Raw genomic sequence first — 27446 nt, 5'->3', positions numbered from 1 at the left:
TTGTCAAGGCAGAGCGACGTGAACCTGTGGCACCGTTGGGTTTAGATGTTGTCACTGAGACTAATGAAATGGCACAGCTTCGCGCCGTATTAAACAAAACCATCTTGAGATACTCACCAGAACTGCTGATGTGGAAACACGAGTTAAAAGAGATGTGCCTGGGAGGCTCGTGTGCCTCCAAGGGAAGGCAGGCAGCTCACAGCTTTGGAGAAATGCAATTGCCAACCCCGTTGCTGCTCTCCACACTTTCTGATGGGTACGGCAGTGTGCCGTGCTGGCACCTCTACATCTGGGTGCAGCATGAGCAGCAGCACTGCCAAAAGAAGGGGTAGGACTGAAGTCCCACCATATAAGGCAAAAGCATGACAGAAATCGTGTTTTAAGCCATTCCTGTCCAGAGTGGAAATATGTATGGCCACTGTTAAAAGAGTGCATTAGTGTTTTATCAATGGAAGTTCACGGTACAGGATGATTTGTAAATGTTGGATTGAGTCCTGCTTATGTGGCAAGGGGCTTAGAAACACTTCTGCACCTACTCCGACTGTTCTGTAGGTAGGACACAGCCATGAAACTTTCCAGAGAAGCAGCCTCTACCATTGTATTTTGAGGCTCACGGTTTTCCCTCAGTGCTGCTGGTGCAAGTCCTTGTGTTTTAACAATAATACACTTCAGAAATAAACTTCAAATTTAATGGAGTTCTTTCTTGCCTAAAAGAACACAGGGCTTTTGGTGCTGATTTCAGGTTGTGATCCTGTGGTGGCCGCTTAAATTTCTGTCCACATGTAGATGATGCTCTCTACCACATTAATTATGCTTATATTATATCTCCCTGTCAGTTTACTATGCTGTGATTTACCACAAATCTGGGAGAGGATGCATGTAAAAACAATTCCAAAGGAAATTTCCAAAGGAAATTTGGCTCCTGGCTGTTAGTCCTTAAGCACCATCCTTTGAGAGCCACCCCTATGCTGTCTGAATGGTCAGGTTCGTTTTAATGAAGTTGAAATGTTGTTGAAATGGCTATCTATGTAATGAAGCTAATTGTGGTCCCTTGCTTATCGATACGTCCTGTTGGGGTAAAGAGCAAGACAGTATGTTTGTCTTTTCATTGTTTGATCCATTTCATAGATTAAAATCAAAAATAATTCAGAAGCCTTATTCAGAAGCCTTATTTTGAGTAAATTCTCTCCAGAATAAATAGCAGTTCCTTGTATTTCAAAAGACTCTTCCTGCAAAACCGTGGAATTTACCTAAAGAACATCTTCCTGTGTGCAGGACTTCCCACACCGGGACTGCCTCCCTTTTACAGGTAGTACAAGTCTCCAGCTTTTTCGTGTGACACCTGTGAAGGGGAAAAGATCAAACAGCTGTGATGCCTTCAACCACAGAACCATGAAAGAAGCACTGCTACGATAACAAGCCTGACATTGGTAGAGGCCACAGCACTTCTCTGTTGTCCATTACACGTTTTTCCACTTCTCTGTAGGCATGTCATCGGACATGAAAGGTGTAAAGGGACCAGCTTTGGGCTCTCAGGTTAGGTCTCATCTTTATTTTTTTGTTGTGCTGTGTATTTCATTTGTAAGGGGATCAAATTTCTTTTTTTTTTTTTTCTTTTATATTTTTTTTTATCTGCTGGCATTTTAGAGACATTTGACAGGAATATCTGTGAGATAAATGTTCCTCCTGTAGATAGGGATAAATGTAGGTGTGCATTGGAAATAACTAATAGTGAACATTGTAAAACAGCAGGGAAGGAGTGAGGACAGATGGGTTTGTTTTTCCTTAGGGAATCTAAAATAAACTTGATTTGTCTTCTTTAAATCCTTACACTCAGTAGACGAAAAATAGGAAGTAATGTTTACTCAAGTAATAGAAATATCTTTAAAAACATTTTACATCAGCTAAGGAAATTTGGCAGGTCAGGGATTTATTTATGTATGTATGTATGCATCTGGGTTTATGGGAGGGTTGATGCTTCACCGTTCTCTCTCTGATAGTAACATAATCTGTTTTATTTTCATGGATGAATCCAAAATCTGTGTTTGGCATTCTGCGTGTTATGCAAAGAACATTTCTTTCTCAGTTTAGGTCAGAGATTTTCAAAGCCACACAAAACATCTATGCATTTAATTTTCACTCACGCTAGTAGAGTTTGACCAGCCACCTTTTTCTTGCTTTTTGACATCTTTCATTTAACTGTTTTTGTTTCATTTCACTGTTTTTGTACACGTCTAATGCAAAGACGTAGGCAAAACAGGCACCTGTATGTCAGCTCTACTTGTATTCTTGGTGGACTATTGCATTACCCGTTAATTATTGCTGTTTTTTTTTTTTTTTTTGGTTATTTGTCACATTTCTGTATGCCCAGCAGGCAGGGTGAGTAGTAGCTCAGACTGGACTGCTGGAAGTCCAAAATCCTGGAACAAATAGCTCCTAAGCACTGGCTGCCAGGCTGACATGCTCCAGTCACATCAGAGGCACTATGTCTGCAGAGTCACCTGTTGATCCTGACCTGTGAGTTAAATGCGACATGTGCCATGCATGACAGAATTGCTGACTGCAGCTGATCGAGTGTGCAGAATCCCCAATATATAGCTATGGGTTTAAATTTATGGTTGAGCATGCAAGAACCATCATCAGAATCTTCCTTGCTCTCTGTGAAACATTTGTTTTACACCTGAGTGTTAATATGTAAAATTACCATAAAAGTCTCTTCTCTGGCTAAATCTTTGTCTGCCCTTTTCATAAAGTGTGCTACCTGCAGAGCTACCAAGTTGCTCACAGTCCTTTTTTTTTTTTTCTATTTTAGTTCAAAAAATAATTTTGGTAGCTGTGATGCCCAGATTTTGCTTAGCCATCACATCTCCCGGTAGTCTGTTACGGTGATCAGCATTATGCCTGGCTTGAGGGAGCATTCGTTTGGAAATGGACCTACTTCAGCTGTGAAGCATGTCTCAGGCAGGATGCAAGTGCCTAGCCCCAGGGCCGCAGCAGATGTCTCAATTTTCTTTGCAGACTCTTCATCTGAAATGGGTTCATTTTTCCAGTGCCCTATTTAAACTGGTTAAAAACGAGCGGTAAAACAGTAAATTGCTTGAAACTCCATCAGAGAGGGTACGTGAAGTTTTGCAAACGTTTGTGTTAGTAATACTGTTTAATAATTAATCATTTTGAGGAAATAGACATTGTGTGTCTGTAATTAATTGTAAGAATAATTGCTAATAATTAATTGCTGTAATTGATTAAACACTTGTCAGCTGAGGTGGTCAAGGGAGGTGTCCTTCACATCGTTGTGCTGCTCTGACTGCCTCACCTCCCTACAGTTTGCTGAGAACTACTGCACGTCAAAGGCCTGGACTTAATTGTTATTTGCAGATGTAGCAGGCTTTACTAAATACTCACACTTCCTTTATATGACCAAATAGCCTGTTTCATTGTTATTAGGATGCTCATCATATATTAGCCTATGTAATAATACACAGTATTTTCAGGCAGAACCAGAGCTTTCTATCTATCCGGATGCTGTATCTATGTATTTATGGCACAGTTTTTCAGTAGTTGTTATGTATCAGGCATGTAAGAAGCTCTCAAGCCAAACTGGTACATTAGTTTGCCACAAATACATCTGTAGCGTCTTAAGAAATAGTATGAGCAGCGACAAGCTAAGAAGTCCACAGGAACTGCAGTTTGCCCTTAAACATCTTTAGAAAACAGGAGGATAGGCACATTTTAAAGGCTGATAAAAGTTGCATGAAATATATTCAGGTACTTACTGCACTTAACGTAGTGTCTTGCTGCTCTCCTAGCCACAAGAAGCCAAAGGAGCTGCACGGCCGCGTCTCGCTCCCAAATGACCGAGCTTGTTGACTGCAGACAAAGTGCGATGCGTGCTGCTGAGCTGGTTGGTTTCTGGCAGTGCCTGAAAGGCTGAATGCCACCTGACAGCTCACAAAGTATTTGAGAGGAAATTCCTATTCCTGCGTACTGAAACTAGCTGACCATCTGTTAGCCTTTCTGCCAGGCTGATACGGTAGCAATGTGACTTGCACCGATTTTCTGTATGAGCGCTTTGCAGGACTCTTTCCCTGGGGCTGGAACGCCTTTCATTCCTGCTTTCTTTCTGCTATAATCACAAAATAATAATAATAAAATAATAATAATAAAATCCCAGAAATGCCAGCTTGTGTTTCGGCTCAGTTCATGGAAACCTGCAATAAGTTCCTGGTGTTTGCCATATGAGCATTTTGAACTCATCTTGCCCATAAATTAATTTGAACATTCATTAAAAATAAAGCAGCACTGCTTTATTTAAAGTCTGAGACCCTTTGTTGATTTCATTAACACCTACAAATTTATTTCAAATAGTCATGCTGCACTCAGGTCACATGGAAAGGAACGCTTCCCCCAAAACCCAGCTACCTGGTGGTCACCTCTCAATCCCACCACGTCGCATGGCATCAGCCTGCACCATTTACATGGATGATGGGAGCCTGGAGAACATCAAACTGGGACAGTAGTGCCAGGTGTTATTTATTTCTGTGTTGGCAAAACCCAGCTGGGTACCCCAATATCCGTTGACCACCAAGGTAGGGGACATGCTGTGTTGTTTCTAGGTGGCCAAAGCCCACCACCTAATTTTTACAATTAATGCCATATAGCAGCTGTGATGCACAATCAGTCCTGCCTATTATAATGAGATTTTTGTAAACTTGACCTTAAATTAATGATTTAAAATAGTTTTGGTGCTTGAACAAAGAAGTAGGAATGAGAAAGCCTCTCAAGCCTCATTGACAGCTGTAGATTTTAATTAACAGAAATAAACAAACACCAAAGCAGAAGCAAACAGCTCTCGTGTTAGCAGGAATAGATTAAAAACCTGAAAGAAATGCAGTGGCAAAGTTTGCTGTGAGGCTGTGCTGATAAACCGTGAGGTGTGAACCAAGTTGTCCACCCCAGTGTGTGCAGGGACACAGGGAATGGCTCTTTGGATGGGAACACAGTTTGGGACGTGCTTTTGTTGACTCATTGTGGGGTGCAGCTGATTTCCTTTTCCTGAGGCGGGGCCTAGCTTTCAAAAGCTGGCAAAACATTGTTTGTAAGATGGATAGAAACCCTCTCCAAATGGTTGTTGGCCATTTCCCGTTATCGTGGCCATCGCTGTGCAGAGGAAGGCACAGAGCAGCTTCTCTCTGCACCCCGTGTTTGCTGGAAACCGTCCCTCGGTGCCAGAACTGCTGTTACCCCCATGAAAAATGCAATTCCCTTAATTCTGGCTGGTCCCAGAAAGTTTGGAAGTTTGGCTGGAACAATTACCAGCTCATGCTTATTATTTTTCTATGAACTTTTTATAAGGTCACCCTCCTTCTTTGAGTTAGTAAAATGTACAGTCTGCAACTGAAATAAAAGGATACAAAAATAGCCCTCTCATATTCTAGTGCTGTATTTCTGCTTCAAATTAAGCACAACATTAGGATTTACAATGCAAAGGGACATGGTTGCCTATTAAAATATAGCTAACAAACAAAGCAGTAAACTACATTTGCTTACAATATTGTTTAATATACAAAGGTTCAATTTTCTGTGTCCTTAGTCTAAAACCCAGTAATAGGCTAAATCTTATTTGAACTGAACATGTTGTCTCCAGTTTATTTGTACATTAAGGCTTACTGATAAATTGATGTTTCTGTAACAGTTTTAATGTAAGGAGTACTCCATAAATCATTGTTTTAATAGAAACAAATACAATATCGAGGCTAACTTTTTAATAGCAAAACAACAGAACCAAATTACCATGATTTATTAATAAGCCCAAATAAAGCAGGGTCTTCTATACCATCCAATAAATTGCCTATTTTTTGTTTAGTTGGATGTAGTAAATATTGTTTCATCATTATTTTATAATGAGGTTTTGCATTTCTGAAATAACTTTCACCTTTGATATATTAATGAAACTATCCATCTTAAGGACTGACTCTTATGCGGCATGTTTTATGTTGTGTTTATTGCCCCCAAGTATAGAAAATTGCATCAATTTCTGTAAACTTTGTTTGTGCCAGAGGTAGCTGACCTGGAGCATGCTGTGCTTGGCATGTGAGGGAGCCCTCCCCTGCTCATCACCTGGAGAGGTCCCTCTTCGTGCTCCCTCAGAGGTTGCTTCCCAGCCCAAATGAGCCTGAAGGAATAAAAAGGAGCAAGACTACATAAATGTGTGGTGGAGGCTGCATAGGGCCTCATCCCTCTTCCTTACCTGGAGGTTAGAAGGCACTTCTGGAGGCCACCTGGTCCAACCCCTGCAAAACTGGGCCACCCAGAGCCCGGGACCATCCCCAGGAGGCTTTCAAATATCTCCAAGAAGGGAGGGAGGCTCCACAACCTCCCTGAGCAACCTATTCCATTGTCACCATGTTTCTTACACACACGTGAATCTCACATATATGATACGCATAAATAGCTGAGTCCTAATAAGAGACCACATTCACTCAATCAATTTTGTTTTCTTTCTGTCATACCAATGTTTATTCTTCAGTTTCCAGCCCTGCTATTCTGTTTGACAGATGCTCTGTATGTAACACCCACTCTTTTTAAATATTAGGAATTTTCTTGTGATTTGTCATGCTACCCAAAGGGTCCAAAAATGGCCTGCCCTCTCTCAGAAATAGGTGAAAGTATAAAAATCATATGTGCCTCCCTATAAGAAATGTAGGAGCCCTTTCATAATTATTTTAAGTTGCTGTTTTCTGGAACAGCCCCTTCATGTTCACATTTAAAAAGCTTCTAATACATTTTCTAAGAAGTCTGCATAAAGGAAAAATGTTTAATGATTTCCACCTTAACAGAATAATAGTCCAATAAAGCTATGCTCAACCTTTATGGAAGTTACTTAGGATTTTTATTTTGGTAAGTGCAATTCAAAAATCTCATTTGTCTTGACTGCATAGCCAGAAACGTTATACTTTCACCAGCCTAGACCAGCGTGTTGTGAAATATGTGAATGATGAAAGATGGGTTTTATGCTCACTGACACACAAAAACATGCACAGAGTTCAGAGACTAACATTACACGTCCCATTTCTTCTGTACTTAAGCACATAGCATCCCCCGTTAATTGAAATTACTGTTTTGTTGTTCACACATGTGTTTCCTGGAACACTTCAGACCGAGCATGGCTTTCAGCCTAACATTTACAGATGTGCTGCGTGTGGAGGGAAAGAGATACATGCTTAACACTGTTAAACCTTAAAGCTGCTAATACGTAAAAGGAGAGATTCAGGGAAGACTGTGGATGGGCAGCAGGATCCTCAAAGTTCTCACCATAGCTATAAATGAGCAAAAAAATGTGTCTTAAAGGTCAGGAAAACAGATAGAAAAATGTCCAGAGAAAGTAACCAGTGGTATTAAAGACGCCTAGAGCTGATGGCCTTCCCTCCAGCAGCTGTCTCAAATAGCTGGCGATGCTGCCAGGGATGCTGAAGTCAGGGTGACAGAGGGGTGACTGATCCTGCATGGTGGCATAACCTGTGCTCCACATCATCCCAGCACACTGTCATCCCAGGTGGCAGAGGGGGTTGCAAGCTTAAGTTTCTAGGCTGCTGAAATGCCAAGGAAACCATAGGTATGGTTCCAATACATATATGCATGTGGCAAACGTGTAATTGCATTTCTGTCACTGTATGTTCCTTACAAATACTTTGTAAAAGTAAATAATGGAAGATTGCACTTCTTTCAAATCACTACAGAAAGAAGACCCTTGGTAATATTTGCAGGTTTATCCACAGCTTTGTTTTAAGAACCTGTATGCAAAGTCAGGACAACGAAGTTATTATTTTTATTAAAGAGTTTTGTTTTGATAAAAAAAAAAAAAAAAAAGCATGAAGACCCAAACTATTTGCCAAACTCTACACAAACTCTTCTTGCTGAAAATTTAGCCTCATTGTATACTTTAGTAACTTAAAAGACTATTAATGAATTATTGCTTGTTACTTTAGATGAATATAGTTTGCCAAAGCGAGAAGTCTGTCTCCTTTGTTGAGGTGCTGTGTTATTCCTCTTGAAGTTAGCCTACATCTTGCATCCTCATGATTTCTACAGGAATTTTGGAGTGCTGCCTATAGTACTACTCATGCTCATTTAATTTAGTTTAGTACAACAGGATGCTGGTGATTACTTCTGCTTTTTGTATGAAGGTGTGCTATGGCAAGGACTTAGTCACCCAGCCCAACGCAGCCAACACAGCCAAGTTTCAGTGTGATGCAGATACTTAGTTGTTTTTAAACAATATAATTTCATTGTAATAATTGTTGACAGGGAAAGGAAATCTGGGTCTTTGATATTTGGGTGCTTGAGGGTTTTAATGCTGTGAAGCAAAACAAATGGTTTGTATTCTTCTGGCACTCTGGAAGTGAGTTTGAAGATTTGGACACCAGGGAAGGGCACATCCTTGCCTTTTTAGCTCCATAGTAGGAGTGAAGTTTTTAATATTGTTTTAGTGTAGGACTTCTAATTTCCAAACTCAGCAGCTCTTTAACAGTGTTCAGTTACCCTGTGAGACCCACATTTCTGATTTACAGCTTTTTTCAGTGGCATTAATACATCAACAGGGCCTAGCAAAGCTATCTAGCGAGGGTGAGACACTATCTTTGTACCTGCTACTCTCGTAGTACAAATAGTTTATGATGTCTGTTGTAGGTCACGGGAAAATGAAAAGCTTTTGAGAAATGTTGAGATGTCTGTTCCCTTCTATTTTGCCCTGCACACAAATCACCTACCATAAGATAAAACTGGAGTCTGAGGAATCATAATTTAATCCTCTCTCAAGCTGGCAACCTGCTACAGCAGTTCTTTGTATGGCTCTTGAAGGAGCCTACTGACCTTTTTCCAATGACACAAGAAAACAAAAAGCAGCCAGCCACGATGCCTTTGGAGCTGCTTCAGCTCTGAGGTCAATTAATTGTCACTTAGGATGATACATCTGAGCTCCCCATTAGTTTCTCATTCTGCAGAGGACTCAAGGCTAACACTGAAGCAAAGATGGAGGGCAGTACCATGCAATCATCTCTACAAGCAGAGATTCCTATTGATTTCAAGTATCTCTGTGCTGCTACCTTGATGGTGAAAAACCTCTGCAAGAGCCTGGGCACGGAGCCATTTGGACAAGTGGCCACCTGCTGTCCAGAGCAGCCAGCCAGGTGCCAGGCTGCCAGTTGTTAATTCAGGATCCTGCTGAAGACCAGGCATTTACCTGCTTCTTTTCTTAGCAACGGTTGAAAAACTCAGAAAGCAACTATCCAGCCCAAGCTAGGTGGTTCTCAGGGATTTCATGATGCAGGCGAATGCCTGAAGGTAGCTGAAAAGCTCTTATTGAAGACACTGTCATAGTGGGTAAGATTTCTATTTATTTATTTATTTTCCATGAGAGGAAAACCATTTATTAGCTCTGTCGAGCAAATGGGGGGACCTGCTCTGTTTAATAGCTAATCTCCCCCGTTTGCTCCTAGGTCCTGTCCCTGGACAGACAGAGGCTGCTGCATATGTACTGTTCTCCTTCCAAACCTCCTTTTTGAGTGTCCCAGCTGAGCAAAAAGATAAGTGCAGCTGAGGGACAGTCAGCCTCAGAGGCTGTTGCCTGTGGGCAGCGATATGGTAGGCTCCCTCCTGCCTGCATGCTGCCATGAGGTCTCCTTCCCCGCAGCTCCAGGTTGCATATTTCTGTCTTTCCTGATCAGTGCTGTGGGGGAAAACATGCATTACTGCCGTTTTGAAGCCTCCATCCATGCAGTTTTATTAGGGAGGACTTGAATTTGGGAAGATGGGATGCAGCATCCAGACAGCTGTGTCTCCTGAAGGTTTATCCTCCTCAGTTCCTACTCTGCAGAAGGGCCCCCAGAGAAGTTTCAGTCTGGCTTTGCTGTTCAATTTCTGGGCAATGCTGTGCCATTGACATCTGAGTAACAGCCCTGACATAGTTTCAGTGCCAAATGTTAACTTTATTTCTGAGGCTATATTGAATTCTAGCAGCTTTCTAACCACTGTAATTTCAAGTATTTCTAATGTCTTTATATCGCAGCGTATATATACTGAAGGGAGAAGCCTCAGTTTTACGAGATACAGAAAAACAGAGAAGGATTTAGTAGCCATCTGCCTGCCTGAAGTAAATCGGTTATTTTTAACATTGTTTTGGAGTAGATGCTGAATATGTAATACAGAAGAGTAGTGCCATGGTGATTCACTGGAGTGTGACTTACAAAAGACATCGTGGAGGAATTTACAGCTTGTCCTCCACAGCTCTGCTGCGGGGGGTACTTCGGCCTGGGGAGGCTGCCAGGGACCAGCAGCAGCAGATCAGCCATCCTTCGGACTTCCCTCTCCCTTTTTCTCCTCCCCAGAGGCAAGCGGCTCAGCCAGCTCTCCCTGCCACGGAAATATTTCCAGGCTTCGCTTCAACACAGTTGTCTCCTTCCTCGGTAGGGCCCTGGGAACGTGTTTGGTTTCTGGGCAGGAGAGGCTGCGGGTGGATGGGGAAGGAGAAAGGAGCATTTGCAGCAGCTGCTGCAGGCCTCAAGGGTGGGCTAGCCTGGGAAGAGCCAGAAGGAAAATGAGAGTATTTGTCTTCTGCTTCACTAGCTTGTGAGTCGCTCACTGAGGAGCTCTGCCAGATGCATCTATTTTTTCTTCTGCTTCCAGAGGTGCTGGGGCCACTCAATTATTCCCCTTGAGAAGGGAGAGGATAAACAATCCCTTATCACCACAGGCAAGGCCACAACACCAGGGATGCCACCCACTGGGCAGGAGGTGCTTGCATCCTGTCAGCCAGCACTAGAAAACCATCTCTGGCTGTGAGACTTGTTCAGGTCGCACATGGGCACCACTGGTCCAAGTGGCAATGCCATCAATAGTGACGGAAAATGAACTTATGAGACCTTTGGCAAGAGCTAAGCTTCATTCCTGAAAAGTCTGTCAAAAAATGAAAGATGAGAAATATTTTATTTAAAAAGAAATTAAAAGTGGTGAAAGAGACCACTTGGATGTCTCTGAAATATTTAGCTGTTTAATACATATCAAATATTTATCAGATTATTTTATAAATTCAAGTGAAGGTTGTGAATCCGTCTAATGAGTCTGGAACTGCATTGTTTGACAAATAAACACTTCATCCAAAATCTTCGCTTGGCCATATTGTTATCACTGCAGTCCATTTGCACTGCTAACAAAATCATACCATTCACTAATCCTGACACTTGCACGCTGCCATTTCGCAGGGTGGCAGCTCAGCTGGAGAGGGTAGCATACGTGCAGATAATTCAAGTTAAGTCTGCAGCAAAGACAGAGCTGCAGGAAGCCAGATCCAGGCCAGAGTTGTGTGAAAATTGCTGTCCTACTGACTTGTTATTCTCCAGAAACACACTTTTAGGGCATCTGAATCTGCTTGCTGAATCGTTTTGGCTAAGCGTAAAACAAAAGTAATAACTTGGGATAGTTATAAACATTTATTTTTGGCATTTTCAACACAAAGTGCATGTAAATGTCATTCCAAGCTTCTACTTGATTCAGTATGAGAAGGAGCGGAAGGTGTTTTAAACCGAAGAAGAGCGTTTCTAACCTCCAAATAAATAAGCATATCTGGAAGACACCCATGCTTGGTTCCTGGTTGGGTCCTCCTGAAGGATGACCCCTCCATGCAGCAGAGCCTGCTGCTCCACTGGAAGGGCTTGTGGCTCCTCAGTGTCATTATTGTCACCATGGGCCCTCTGAAGGTAGTGTGTCGCTGGTGAGGCTGCAACAACCATGCCTTTATTGGAGTGAGCGTGTCCAAAATAGACGTGTAGAGGACATATCACTTGTGGGCTCTAGGGAAGGATGAAAGAAAACATAAACCACCAACTGAAATGAAGTTTGTGCTTTCAACTACCACATTATGCAAAGGGAGCTTTCAGGTTCTCCTGGAGGCATGAGCCTTGAGAGTGCCCATAAGACCAGGGCAGAGCTCTGTGTATGTGGATGAGACCCATGTGCCCCAGCAGACATGGTTTGCAGGGGCTGCACCATGAAAACTGTCATATAATATCCTGAGTTGAGGTAATATCCTTGATGAAGTTCATCAAGTCCAACTCCTGAAGGAATCCTCAGGAGAAATCCCAACTTAGAAGCCCTCTCTTTTCTCCACAGCAAGGTCTGGCAGCCAGTAGGTCATCCAGCATCTTTTCTTTTTTCAGAGTGAGAAACAAATGGGTGCTGCTGCCTGTCAGCCACCTAAGGCCTTTCCCCAAGCAGAGAAATTCTGTCTGTCATAGGAAACAGCGCAGGTTCTCTCCCAGACTGTGACCATGTCCATGAATCACATTTTTACAAGCCATGCTCCTTCACTAATGTCATTCTTCTTGCAGATGCTACTCCATGATTTCCTCAGTATGGTTCAGCCAGGCATTAGCATGGAGAAGCGTCAGAAAATGTGGTTGTTCTCACTCAAAAAAATGTCTATTTTTGAGTAATAGGGCAACTGATCAACTTTGGAGACAAATGGCACATTTAAAATTCAAATGAGAACAGAAATGACAGGGGCTTACTTTTTTGGTGCCACACCACAATGGAATTTTGGTGGTGTTTGTCCAAATGTGGCCATAATTCAAGGAAACAGATGGGAACTGCAGTGATTGCAGGAGTGTCTCCAGCTGGAGAAACTGCTACTGATGACTGAATGGTCTCCATGTGCCCTCAAGCTGCAAGCAGGTAGATGTCTTTACCTGCAGACCTTTTTCTTGGGAGCAAGGAAATTTTCTAGGGAGCTTAACAATTTTCCCCCAGTGTCTATGTTAGGCATAATGGGAATGCCATGGTAACAGGTTTCCTTTGCAAGTAGTAAGCATTATTGTGATGGTGGCTCCTATACAGGATTGAAATAAAGCTGATCCAAATGCTGTGATATAGAAATTCATTTACTAAATTATAGATAAACCTTCTCTGGAATATATCATATAGTTATCTTTCCTCGGGCTATTGTGTCCTTGTACAGATTTTTATAAAAGTAATTTAAAAAATAGAGGACATGGGACAAATAACTCTAAACAAAACAAACAAACAAAAAAAGATAAACATAACTGCTGATAGTTTGCCATCTACAGAAAGACAAGATTTAAGAATTCTGGAAAAGATACCAGAGGCTGGTACAAGAACATGAAGAACCACCCAACCTTGCTGTAATCCTCAGCTATGGTAGATCTCTTTCAGTTTGAGAAAATAGACAATAAAGGCTCTTCACAGATAAGAAAAGCTTATTTGAAAACAAACAGAGAAAAAAACAAACAAACACAAAACAGACAAATCCTGGACATTGGAGACTTTTAATTATTCTGATAATAACTGAAATAATAACTGACAAAAAAATGAAAGGAGATTTATATTCTGTAGAAATAATGCAGAACTGCTTTCTTACATAATTTGAATAAAAATCCCACAGAGACTAGTTGAGACATCATTCTTAAATGTAACGTAGCTGCAGTCGTTAATGATTCTTTCCAGTTCTGGCACAAAATTCTCATTCTCATTTAGGGCTATCGAGCTGTTTTACCCACCTTAATTCTTCCCACAGAGCTGTGCACACAGGCTTGTCCGTTTTGTAGTTGAAGCAGAGGTGCGATGACACTGGATTACACAGTGACAGCACTGGGAACTTGAAGCCAGGCTTGCAAATTTGTGTTGTGTTTCAGTATGAGCAGTAAATGGGTTCTCCTTGTAAGATATGAAACTGGACAAGATACAGATGTTTTTATCCTCGAAATCTTTGTAAGGAAGTATTATTAACACAATAGCTGTGTGTTTGTTTTTTTATGGATTTTTCCACATAAGGAACTGAGGCCCGGACAGGCTTTTGCACAGCCAGAATGTTGGCTTGCTGTGCTAACCAATACGTCCTCCCTGGAGGAAAGGATTTTATAGCTGCTTTGTAGGATTTGGTATTGTTAAAGTTTCAATGTTAGCGACAAAGGAGTACTAGAAGAGGTCAAGTAAGAAAGGCAATTCAGCCCTGAGTTGCTGAGGGGTTCCCGATAAGCACTGAAGAGCAATGCTTACTTAACATGAATCAGTAAGTATGGTAGGAACTACTAGCTGGAAAATGTACTTCGAATTACTGAATGTCTTTCTCATTGGCAGACTAAACAAAGGAGTCTTTTAATTCCTGGACCCACTGGAATAAAATAAAAGCAAGGCAGGACAAACCCTGGACCCTGAGGCCAGGAGCCATGGGTCGGTTTGCATCTGCATCGCCTGAGACTAGCTCCTTTTGGAGCAGGCTAGGCACATCCACCTCATGTGCTTCACCCTCAGTCTCCTCTGGGCCCCATAGGATGCTCTAATAGCCTTAAGGTATAATTCTTAATTCTGTATGCTTTTTGTTTTCTATTCAGTTTGTCGCCATCATTAGATGGGTGTTTTAACTCCATGAGGCTGAAGATGCATGTTACATGCCCATACCCCCAACACGTACCTTAGCTACCCTCTCTCACCCTTGGTCTGCATTTCATTGTGATTTGAGAGAGGAAACATCTGAAAGGCTGCCATGTGCCACACGGGATCATCCTGGTGGGCTGTTTCAAGGTGGCATGGAGGGCAATGTAAGGTCTGACCTCTCTGCCCTCCTGCTTCCACACACCACCCTAGTTAGTCTTCGAGGTCAGAGAGGTTGCAAGATGCTAGAAAATGTGAGTTATTTGTGAATTTTTATACAGCTCTTAGATTTATACTTGCTTTGTTTTGGCCTGGGATGCAATGCCATGGGAAGGGATAATGTCAAGTAATTGACTTTTGTAATGTTCTCTTCATGTAGCAAAAGACGAGAAGTAAAGCAAAAATACTGCTTTAAAAATTAGAAAAAAAAAAAAAAAGAAAAAAGAATGTTGGTTTGTAGGGATTAATAAATGATGGTAAACGTTCTTAAGGCAGATTTGTAGTGGGCAGATGGTAAGAGACAGTTTTTGTCACTCAGAATGATAGTGGTTAATTGAACACAAAAGATAAGGAAATAACAGATGTATTCATCAGTTAATTTGCTTTTCTATTCAAAGACAAGAAAAATGATAGTGACTTTAAGTAGGAGTTGTGTCCCTAGTATAATAGGAAAGGACTTATTCTGAAGACAGCAAGGATAGAGGGAGGTATTGAAGACATCCCTATGAGGATGAGAGAAAGCAGTAAGACATTTGTCTACTGAAGTTTTCTGTGTTAGTTGTTCTATTATGGGGAATCAGATCTTTGTTGATGTAAGTATGAAAAGTGTTTGTTAATTACATTTGAATAAAATAACAAACTGTGATCTCAAAGCCATCTGTAAATGAAAAACCTGGTGGCTGAGCAGCAGAATGAGGACTGTGAATAGAGTATCATAAAAATTTGGTGTGTAGGAACCACTTGCACATCTAGTCCGTGAAAAAATGCAGTAACTGCTATATTACTAGGCCTTACCTTGAGCACAGTATCACTGGGAATCCTCATTTGCTTCTTCGTCCTTACGTTTACTGAGAAAAATACATTTTTTTTTGGCAGGATCTGTCATGAGTGAATTCTCCCAGAAGAGAGCTCTCTTTAGTATAGTCAGGTGTGTTATTACCCTGATGTGATATCTCATGCTTCATTGAACGTGTCCCTTGAGCTCCCTTTGTTTAACATTCCTGTCATTCCCTCTCCTGCCTTCCTTGGCTCTGCTGTGATGCAGTTAGTGTCACATATGCACAAGTGTGGAAGGAGATGAGACTTTCACACAATCAATTGTGAGGCTAATGAAAAAGGATGTGTCGTATTTGTTTAGCTTCTTCCTCTGACCTAGATTTTATACTCCAACACCCTTCCACCTCCCCACCAGTTTTGGTTTGTTGCACTTATTCCTGGAAATATGCTGTGATGATCTGTGTTATGAGGGAGTGCTCGTCCTTCCAAACTTTAAGTCAGAGCTTGGTTTCTGCACTGAGCCTGATTTCTCAGTCTCTACACTTCTCTCCACTTAAAGACACCAAAATTAAGTAATTAACATGAGACTTCACACACCATAACTTTTCATAATACAGAATTGTTTTTTTCTGGAACAAGTGGGTGAATCATGTAGCCTGTTAAGAGGTACTTAGAAAAGTTCAAAAGATTTTGTTTTTCAGAAAAAAAAAAAAAGTGTGCTTTTTTTTTTCTTCCAGATGCAAAGTAGAGATTTATGTATAAAACCCAAAAGTCTCACTTCCAGATGCTCCTAGTAGGCAGAAGTCCTCTCCATAAGCTTGGAGAGCATACATGCAGTTGATATGTAAGTCTTCAAATATATAAGGTATAAGAATGCATCCCAAACCTGTGTGTACATGTTCCTTTTGTGAATATAGGATCATAGAATGGCTTGGGTTGGAAAGGACCTTTTAAAATCATCTAGTTGCAACCCCACTGCCATGGCCAGGGATGCCACCCACTTGTTCAGGTTGCCCATGGCCTCATCCAGCCTGGTCTTCCAACAACTTCTCTGGGCAACCTGTAGTGCCTCACCACCCTCATAGTAAAGAATTACCTTCTTCTAACCTCTAATCTAAATCTCTGCTCTTTTAGTTTAAAACCATTTTCCCCTGTCCTATCATCATCTGCCTGAGCAGAAAGTTGCACTCCGTTTTTTATAAGCCCCCTTGAAGTATTAAAAAGCTGCAATGAGGTCTCCCCAGAGCCTTCTCTTCTTCAGGCTGAACATCCCCATCTCTCTTAGCCTTTCAGATAGGAGAATGATGTGCATAGCTGTTAAAGACCAGATCTTCGTTATGTGAAGGATGTTATTGCAGACCTTTCCTCAGTCAGGCTTGTAACTTTAACTGTAAAAGAGCTGAAAACAACTCATATCACACTGCAAGTTCCTTAGAGTAGAGTAACATTGAATTCTGCGTCATTTAACATAATTTCTTGCTTCTGAACAAAATACATTCATTTGCAGCATTTCAACACATGCTTTGGAAAATATATATGTTTCACGAATGCTGAGAGGCAATGATATCCAGGCATAACTTGCAAAAGTCTTGCTCTATGTGTTGCAAGCATCTGCAAACCTTTAGGTTATTGCATCTCCTCCCTGAAATGAGGAGCATTGAAGACTGTATATATTCATGGTTAATGTTAAATAAACTGTGCTGGAAAGCAGCTTTTAAAGTCAGTGCTGGAGTTTGCTATAGAGCTGCTGTAGCTCTGCTGGTAGCTCCCGGTTTTTTCTAATACAGCATTCCCTATACTCTTAACCACAGTAGGAGCTGGTAACATGGGATACTGAACAGCTTTAAGTCTGCGCCAAAAGCAACCAGAAAGTTGGAGCTAATTACATCATCATGTGAAAGGGTTACTAGAAAAAGTGTTAAGGCTTTTTGATAAATTCTGCAGCTTTGAAGGCATTTAATTTTAGCTTAATTTGGGGAATTCTAGGCTTTCCAACATTTGTCATGTTTTCTTGGTGTTATATAAGGTGTTTTTCCCTTCTGAAATGTATGATTGAATTATCAATGAGAATTTCAGTTTAATTAAGCTTTTCCCTGCGACTTTTTCTTTGATGTGTGTAAATATATTCTGTATAGTGCCAGCTTTTTTTTTTTTTTTCCATACAGATTTTGAAATACTTTAAAAGCAAGATGGGGATGCTTCTAATTGAAACATTAGCTCTGTATCTCCAAAGTATGGTGCTTCCTAATTATTTATTACTTCACCCTCGAGAACTATCAAAGTGGCACTGAAATTCAGCATATATCTGGATTTTGCAAAATGTTGGGAAGCTATTTGCAAGATTTGTTAAGCAATCAGAGCCCTTTAGAATGACTGCTGAATTTGCCTTTACAGTATATGAAGTGCACAATGATGTTAAATTGTCATTATTAAAAAATAGCAAGTAAAAATGTGGCAGAAGCATCTATGTACAGTGTTTCATCTCTGCAGACTCAGAAACTGAAATGCATCTCACATCTGCAGCTCATTATGACCTGAAATGGGACAGAGCCTGCTGCATCTGTGAAAACAATGTCTGGTGACTGCTGTGGCAAGTGGACGTGGCTGGCACCCAGTGCCAGTAAGCCTTTATGCTCCATTTTTACGTTCCACACCGCCTCCTGACAGCTGGCATGAGAGGTCATCATCATCTTTTCAGCACTTTGTCTTCATTTGTGCTGAAAGCAGTGAGCAGCCTCGTTCGTCTGGAAGAGAGGGTTTCCAGGGGTGGCTGGTTGTGTCACCCACGCTTCCCCTGGGGCACGAGGGCCTTGCTGGTGGCTTCACAGCATCTGCAGGGTGGAGTTGTGGGCACGTAGCTGTGGGGCTGGTGGTACAGGACCCCTCTCGTGGGGCTTCCCACCAGTGTTGTGAAGATGGGTGTCAGGCTGTGGAAAATCCCTCTGCAACACGTGAGGATGGAGGGGCTCCATGGGGGATTACAGTGCTCAAACTCAGATGAAAGTTCATAGGGATGGAAAGAAGTACTTTTTTTTCATACAAATGTATGTGCGGTCACAAAACCTGTATCCCTCTTCTCTTTAGCATGCCACACGTCAAAGGACTGCCTATAGGACACAGGTTTTGGCTTCAACCTGTTGCTGCCAGAATTATTTAGGAGTTGGCAGTACAGGTGGCGTCAAACCGAGCTCACCTCTGTTTATGCATGCATCAGGAAGCATGAAATATTTAACCAGGAAAGTAATGGCTACACAGAAGAGCAACCAAAAACCCAACAAATTGGCTTGGATGAGTTTGACTCGGCTTGCGAGGAGAGGTGGGGGTAAAGGAGAGGAGGTTTGGGTTGTTTAGCAGGGGTGCTGCCAGGCAGGGAGCAGGTGGCTGTGCTTGCAGCGGCACAAATTCGGTGAGCACAACGCATTCAATTACAAAAGTAAAGAGGTGTCGGTGAACAAACGCGTTTGGCAAACTGTTTGTGCTTAATCTGTGCCGATTCGAGGAGTCTCCAGTGGTTTTCTTTGTCCCTTGGGAAAAAGCAGAGGGAGGGAGGAGGGGGGGAGAAAAAGTGTCAGGTTGCTATGACGACAGCGCGGGGCTGGAGATGGAAGAGGCTTATCCTATTTTCATTTTTGAAAATCTGTGTGAAACGACGCAGGTAATTACATGTGTAGCAATGTGCCGTGCAGCACAGCGGCTCCTTTTCGGGACGCGTGTGTCACGGAGCATTATGCCGAGTCCCTTTTAGAGCAGGCACACAAACGTATTGACATCTCGGTGCGAAGACTGCCGGGGAAATCGCACCAGCAGGAATGAAAGAGGGCGTGACAGCAGCACTGCTCGCCTTTAAGGAGCAGAATAAGATTCAATTAGCAAGTTGCCAGTGGAAACCTGTGTATAATTATAGCTCTATTATGCTGTCCATGTTGTTTTCCCATAGAAAATACAGTTTTTAATTAACTTGTGGATTTGGCTCCGACACCTACGCATACCCTGTCAGGAACAGGCTTGGTGTTTTCCCAGTCACGGCTGGCACTTTATAAAAAATGAAGGTGCTGCTAGCACCCTGCAGACCTGCCCTCGAGCAGGATGCTCTGGAACAGGCTCATCCCAGGCCGGAGGGAAGCAGGTGTAGCTCTTCCCCTGTGTGTTGTGTTTTGCAGAAAAGAAATCAAAACTAGAAGAGCTTCCATCAGGGGAACGTTATCCTTCCTGGAAATGGAAGATCAGCAGAGGCAGTGGAAAGAAGGCTGGGGTGACAGCCCGTGCTTCTGGGTGAGGAGTGGGGTTGAGGAGGCTCTCATGTGCTCAGGGGCACCACATCCTCCATGTGGTGCATGGGACACTTGATACATCCATTGGGAGAAGGAGGAGTACAAAGTCCAGCCAACATCCTGAACAGGGTGGGCAGGCACAGATTCATCTTTAGGAGGGGTAAGGAGGAAGGCTCTACCAACCAAACCTTGCCGAGATGCCCACGTTTTAAGTCTGTTTTGTTTTTTCTACTCCCACCTGTTTGCCTGCCGTGCTTCTCAAAGGCAATCCGGAATTACTCGAGGGAAGTAAGAATATTTCAGATGTGGTAAACATGCTGCATTTAAAATGCAAATGACTTATAGATGCTTATACCAAGCACCGGTGTTGCTTTTCTTCTGGTGTCATTTGCCTGAGAGTAGTTCAGATGTTGAGTGTAGTACAAAAATGGGAGAAGTGTTGCCACAGAAATACATTTCTCTGAGTAGCTTGTTTCTACTGCTGAGCTGTACAGCTGCTCAGGGAGCAGGTCTACAGTGGGGGACCTTTTGAAAGCAATCCTTCCCAGCATCATGTTCTACTAGCTTCTCCAGACAGCATTTCAGGAGTTTCCCAGACTGGGTGCTGTGTGTAGATCACTGGTTTGGTGGCCAGTAATGAGTTTATCTCTGAGTAGCTTTTTGTAATCTGTTTTTGAACCCTTACATTTTGGCCAGTACCGCATCCTGCAGCATCCAGATTCACAATTATACTTACATTTAACATGAAAAGATAATCCTTTCATTTACTTCAGGCCTGTTGACTGAAAGTTTTCACCAACTGCACCCTAATTCTTGTGCATTAGGCAACTGTGAGTAGTCATTAGGTGACCAATTTGTCCTTACAGTACGTGATGTCACCCAGTTTTTCAGTCAACTCTATTCTGTATGCTGCCCAGTCTGAGTCTGTTCTATCTTCTCACATAGACAACTCTCCAAACCCTTGCCTGTCCTTGTCCCCAGCTCTTTTTTTGTCCTACTGTGTCCCGTGATTACTTAGCAGCTCCGTAAACTCCTAGTTGCTATCTAGAAATCAATGGCACCATGGAGTGATTTGAATTGTGCAGCCGTAAGACTGCATTTAAAGTCAAGTCAGAGGAAGCATATTTATTTATATATATGCACTTTGGAACCATGAGTTGAGAGTTAGCAGACAGATAATAAATAGTACTCTAAAAATAGTTGCTAAAACATTTCCTCAACTTTCTTTGTGTGGCCAGTACACTATAGAAGTGTGACAATCATAGCAACCTGTGGGTATAAAAAGCTGATGGATAATTTATCTGTGTTGAATGTTTCTCCACCTGGAATGCATTGTTTGCTTCATTTAAGATGTTCTCACCATGTGTCTTTGAGTTGTTGGTGTTATTATGTCATCATCTCTCTGTGAAAGAGATTAGGCAACTCATAAACAATAACACAAAAGCCAAACTGTGACCACACAGACGGCCAGGAGGACATCTCTGTATCCATGCAGGCTTACAATGCTTTTTTTTTTTTTTTTTTTCAATAAGAAGTGTAGTAATAGAAAAGAAAATAAGAACTGGAGGACCTGCCCTATGAGGAAAGACCAAAAGAGCAAGATCTTTTTGACCTGGAGAAGAAAAGGCTCTGGTGGGACCTCATCACAGTATTCCAGTACTTAAAGGGCATCTACAATGAGGACAGAGGCTCTCTTCGTGAGGAGACACATGGAGAAGACAAAGAACAATGGGTATAAGCTGCACCAGGAGAGGTTTCCCCTTGATACACAAAATAATTTTTTTTACAAAAAAAATTTTTTTTGGATTGTAAAATCCAGTGATTTTACAATCACTGGAACCTCGCCAGGGACGTGGTGGAATCCCCATCACTGGACATTTTCAAGATGCAGTTGGACAGGGTACTCCATAATCTCATCCAGGCTCCCTTTTACCATGAAAGGTTGGATCTGACGATCTTTTGAAGTCCCTTCCAACCTAGGCTGTTCTGTGATTTTATGGAAATGTGAAATATACACCATGATCATTCTAGGCAGCCAAAAGTTACACTGTGGTTACTGGATTCCCCTAAAGACTCACAAGCTTGAACCCTGAATGAGCAGCCAGGATGGTTTCATGATGGAAATGGACACATGCTGATATAACAGATCTGTAACCTCTGGTCTTGGAGCTGCTAGGTAACCAGACCAGCTCAGGGATAAAATAATGCAGATTTATTTTCCCTTCTTCAGAACCTGGAAGAACTTCACAGGGCGATGTCCTGCTGTTCTGGACCACTGTGTTTGGCACTGGCAAAGCTTTGAGAGCGGCTGCTCGGGCTGCTCTTGGTGGCTGGCAGATCAGACTGGGAAGGCGCTTGCTGTCAAAGTGTTTTTACGGGGACTCCATGCATGAGCACAGGACTTAGCTAGGGGTGCGAAGTGGCAATTTCAGGCATTAGTTCTTCCCATTTCATGCCGATAGTGGAGCTGCCTTGAGGGATGCCTTGCTTACACAGGAAAGTACTCCTGGAATAAAAAATATTAAAAAAAATCATTTTTTTTTGTCTTAATATCTGGAAATAAAGAGGAAAACCATCTCTTTACAGGCAGCCAGCAGCCCGTGCACCGCATTTTGAGAACCACCTGGCGTGCAGGATTTATGCTAGCTTTAGCCGCGATAATTTTTGCTTTCGCAGAAGGCGAAGGTGCTGGCAGGGCCCCGAGGTAATTTATGAGCAGCACGGCCCGGGCTGCCTGGCCTCAGCGCTTCCCCAGGGCTGTCGACAGCAGGCAGGCCGCGGGGTGAGGCTGGCGCAGCACCTCGGGGTGACCTCAGTGCTGTTTGCTCAAGGCATGCCATAGGCCTGATGCTGTGCTGGGGGGAGCGGAGGGCTGCGGGGAGGGAAACGTCTGTGTGGCCAGGAGGAATGGGATGGGGTTTTTATTCGAGGCATGCACAGAAGTTAAAGGAAAAAAATAATATTTTTTTTTAATCCTTCATTCTGTTCGCTGTGCTCAGGCTAACATAGTGCAACAAAACTAAATGCAGAGCTTTTTCGGAAACTGTTTTCCACCTGATGGAAACCTGGAAATGGATATTTTAAGGCAAGGAAATCCTGTGTTTCCTCAGCAGCTGTTGCAGCAAAGATGATGGGTCATTTTGCATTTATATATTTATATCACTGGAAGTTATTTTTCATTTTCTTTTTATCACAGAATCCCAGAATCATCTAGGTTGGAAGAGACCTCCAAGATCACCGAGTCCAACCTCTGACCCAACACTAACAAGTCCTCCACTAAACCACATCACTAAGCTCTACATCTAAACGTCTTTTAAAGACTTCCAGGGATGGTGACTCCACCACCTCCCTGGGCAGCCTGTTCCAATGCCTCACAACCCTTTCAGTAAAGTTCTTCCTAATATCCAACCTAAACCTCCGCTGGCACAACTCTAGCCCATTCCCCCTTGTCCTGTCACCAGGCACATGGGAGAATAGACCATGGCCCTTTATGGCCCTTTACAAATAATGAGATCTTCATCTGGTTACGGGGCTGGACATTTGATGTCGTGTTTCATAAAATCTCACATGAAATGATATTTGCATGAGATGGATGTGACTGTTGTTACATGGGTAGGACTCTTACTGAAGTGGTGAATAGAAATGGCAATGTGTAGGCTGTAAGATAGAGGGGTGACTCAAATTATGGCAATGTTTGATATTGGGCATGTTTTGGTGTAAGACACAGAGAGAATATGGAAGTAAACCACATATCCTGACTCTTAAAGCAGGTGGTAAATGGGGCTGTCGCAAGTACACCGACAATGGCAGAAAACTGTAAAAAGAACACTAGAAGAATCGGTATTTTGGTCAGAATATAGAAAAGTGGCATAAGGCCTGGGAAAGGAGCAATCCTTATAAAGGAAATAATACAAAGGGAAAAAAAAGTGAAGAAAGATAAGAGGAAAGAGAATGAGGGCTGGATAAAGTTGTGATTATGATAGCCTTCTGATTTTGCATTTAAGTTGCAAATTCCTTACTTTATCTTGTATCTCATGGAGCCAGACCCGTCCTTGTCATTTGACATGAGAGGCACAACACTGGAGTGATCCTGCCCAGTGGGTAAATGTGTTGTATCAAGCATCAGTGAAAAAAAAAATAGTAGTTTGGTCTTGAGGAATGGACCTTGTCAGTTTTACAGTGTGTCTCTTTAACCAGAATGTCACTGGTATGTCACCAGAATGTCACCAGTAGAGTTTGTACACAGTTTTGGCATTAAACAGGGCCATTATTTTTGAGCTTCCAGCTGGGACCTTTTGTTGAAATCCAGGTGCTGGGTGCTCCATCCTTGCAGCCAGCATCTTGTTGCACAGTTATGAACCAACCACGTGCTTTGTTCTGTTCTTCTGAACGGGTTGTCTCTCTGTTCTCCGTGATCTGTCTTGTTCGAGTGATTTCTGCCTTCCCCGTAGACCCTTTCTCAAGGGCTTTGGAGAGTTAGCAGCTGGCTTGCCACCTTTGTAATTCCACTTTTGGAACAAAAGAGGATCCAGTTGTAAAGTGAGCACTGATTACCTGAATAGCTAGTGTGATTTTATGGTGAACTACAAAAGATCAAGTTTTCTGCACGAGGTTTCTAGCTCTTGGTGTTCAGTAGTCAGTGCCAGGTGTTACTGATAAGGATAAGGATTAGGGAAGTTATATAATTGCTGCTGTTTAATTTAAAGTTGTTGAATACCTTTTTTGCTATTCATTTGCTGTTTGCTTGGTGTACTTTATCACACCTCAATTATATGATAAATGCCTTGTGGGTCATCATGACACAAGGTATATGAACCCTCTATGCACTTAGGTATGGCATAATTAATTTGCAGCCATGTTGTGAGATGGATTTTGTACCTTCAATTAGGATGTAAAAAAAGTTGGATTACAGCTGAGAATGGATGGATTTAGAGTGCCTGAGGCTGGGAGCCTCAGCAATAACCTTATGGGGAGCAGAGGTATAGCAAAACAGGGCATGTCAGCAAACAGGGGAGGTGAACCCAAGGAGGAGGTCAGCTAGCCTTTCTGCTTTGGATGATTTTTCAAATGTGATAAAATGTCTAGTTTGCAGTGACAGTCCAGCTCTTTAGACATAGAACTGAGTGAAATATTGTGGTCCGTATTTTATGTACCAAAAACTACAGCTCAAGATAAAACAGAGTTGCTGATGAATTGGCTCAGTGTTTTCAAAGCTTTTTATGTTGATATAAACTATTTAATAGAAGAGGTAAAAGAAAAAAGCAGAGTAAGTTGATTCAATTCTTTATTCAAATGAAGCACTTTGCTTGGCATGGAGTTGAAACTTTTATTTATGTTATGTTATGTTATGTTATGTTTTGTTTTTGTAGGCCAAAAGAACATTTAGAAGAAATTAGTGAAGCTCTGTTTAGCTCTTTTTGAATTTTTGCCTGATGTATTGAATTTCAGGAGAAGTCTGGGAAATACATACACCTGCACACGTATATGCATGTATACAAATACCTCATACTTAAATAAATCAGCCTAATTCCAGCCTTGCAGTTCAGTATTTTCAAGGAATGATCATCATGATCTCATTCCTTCTGCCTGTCTTCCAACTTCTCTCTCTTGGTTAAAATAGCATTTCTCAAATCATGCTAATGTCAAAATTGAGACGTTCTGTTGCTCAGGCATAGTACTGTCAGCTGATCAACATAAAATGCTCTCATGTAAATCTAGGTTTAAGTAAATGTATATGAATTCCTGGAAAACACTGCACTGTAAAAGTGAAGTGCTGTTAAGTGCCATAAAAATCCTTCAGGGCTGTGCAAACCAGAGCAGGGACATTACATTGGACTCTCAGGGCACAGCTGTCTGCACAGTGTGCTATTAGAAAAAAAAAATGTTATCAGATAGCTGCGCTCACAGACTGAGATATGGTAGTTGGCTGTGCAGAGAAGTACTTTATATGCATTCTTCTCAAAAATCTGGCTCACTGTCAACATAACTCTCTGCTTTTTGTAATAGGAGCTGAAACAGGTGTAGCCTAAGTCTATGACAATCTCTCTGGGGCTTTCTTCTAGGAAAGGTTTTGCTTCCCAAAGATTAACGGTTACACTGGTGCAGCTTTGGAGATTCTTTTAATTCCTTATTTCGCTCAAGTGATGCTCGTCGTCAGGAGTCCAGCGACCTCCGATGTGGTCCTGATTCTGGAAAACAACGGGCTGTGCTGCGGAGAGCCAGCTTTAAATATATCATGTAGGCAATCAGCTGCTGAAAAACATGCTGCTATTTTCCATATCCCAAAATGAAAGAGAAGTTGGTTGTCTGTCCTCGTTTTTGTTTTCCTTTCCACGGCTGTGGATTTGTGTTTTGTCCACGGGCCAAGTCTGTGTGGTTCTTGGCAAGCTCCTCGTACTCTGTTTCTGCTGAGGTTTTATCAGAGCATCTCAGTCTGGGTTATACGTGAAATAATTCAGAAAGGCTCAATAAAGAGGAACCTGTACTACAGCCTCGCAGTTGTTAATTAACGCCGTGTGCGCATGCGTGTGAGCGAGAGGTGATAGGCGAGCTGCAGATGCAGGGATTCATTTTGATGCTGTATTGCTTTTTGCTCTGCGGTGACGTTAATAAATTGATGCAGGCAAGCATTTTAGATTTCATTACCGCATGAAACGCCTTTAGTTTTTGGCTTGCCCCAACTCATTTATGAGGCATCATCATGCTCGAATTAGAGAGAGACTAAGCTGTATGTGGCTGCTGAGAATTATTGGATTATTCAATTACTGTGAACGGAGCTTGAGGAATATAAAATATTCAAGAAATATTAAAGGAAGAATCCCTAGATAAACTAGGTTATCCATTCAGCGGTGGATACAGTCCAAATTTAGGAGGGGAATGGTGACCACAGGGCTGTGGGTGTATGGTGTTGTGGCTGGTGCTACTTGGAGTGATTAATGCTCCCCTGGCTCCTCTGGCAACCTGTCAGCATGATTTAATTGGGGATGGCAAAGCAGTCCGTGAGGCTTCCCAAGCTGAGATCCCCTCGGCTTGCAAGGGGTCGCCATGGGTGCTCCTGGATGAAGGTAGCCTAGGAGCTAAGAAAAATCTCTGCAGGCTATCTTGCCATCTTAATCAGCTGCTGGCTCTGGAAAATGGAAAGCAAATGGCCTACAGCTGAATCTGATACCTTCAGTGCCCCTTCTCTCCAAAAGATTAATCTTTCCTTTTTTTAGCCAAATGACTTCAGGAAGGGGCTAGTCACGTCTTCCATGTGAAGGCTGAACTGGATTACCTGAAGCTGAGTATCAAAATTGTTTAAATTATCTGGTCTGCATTGGCATCGAACATAGGATTAGCCCATTTTGTTCTTGTGATGGTTAGAGCCAATAGTCTGAACCGAGCATGCCCATGGATTGTAACTGTTTGCACTTTAAATTGTAGTCATCCTTTTCTAAGGAAACTTTTGTTTATTTTAGTTTAGCCGTAGCTCCTCCATGTTAATAAACAGACTTATTTTGTGAACAATTTTACACAACAGAGTGTACTCTGGTTGGTATATATAACAGTACACTCACTGGCTGTTGTCTGCTAGACCGTACGCAAGTAGGAAGTCAATCTACAGCAAAGTAACTATTACAGCAAAATAAAGCATAAATTCATTAATTTTAACGATAATGTTGCTATTTTGCTCCAAGCTTAAAGTGAATGTAAATGTAACTTATTGAAGAGTCTCCAGCAAAAACCATCTGTGCAGTT

The 27446-nt window shown here is 42.1% G+C and overlaps 1 protein-coding gene and 1 long non-coding RNA gene across 2 annotated transcripts in view; both read left to right on the top strand.

Moving 5' to 3' along the window:
* The window catches only part of SH3RF3 (SH3 domain containing ring finger 3), a 232232-nt gene that overhangs the window by 29162 nt on the left and 175624 nt on the right, over nucleotides 1-27446 (top strand). The gene's annotated exons all lie outside the window — the stretch shown is intronic.
* LOC137855262 (uncharacterized) lies at nucleotides 1234-6484 on the top strand. The gene is made up of 2 exons (XR_011095655.1): nucleotides 1234-3117; nucleotides 3810-6484. It is a non-coding gene; the product is annotated as an uncharacterized lncRNA (long non-coding RNA).

Source organism: Anas acuta, chromosome 1 (genome assembly GCF_963932015.1).
Source record: "Anas acuta chromosome 1, bAnaAcu1.1, whole genome shotgun sequence".
Classification (NCBI taxonomy): Eukaryota; Metazoa; Chordata; class Aves; order Anseriformes; family Anatidae; genus Anas; species Anas acuta.
Note: the sequence above shows the minus strand (reverse complement) of the source record. Positions and strands in the feature narration are given on the sequence as shown.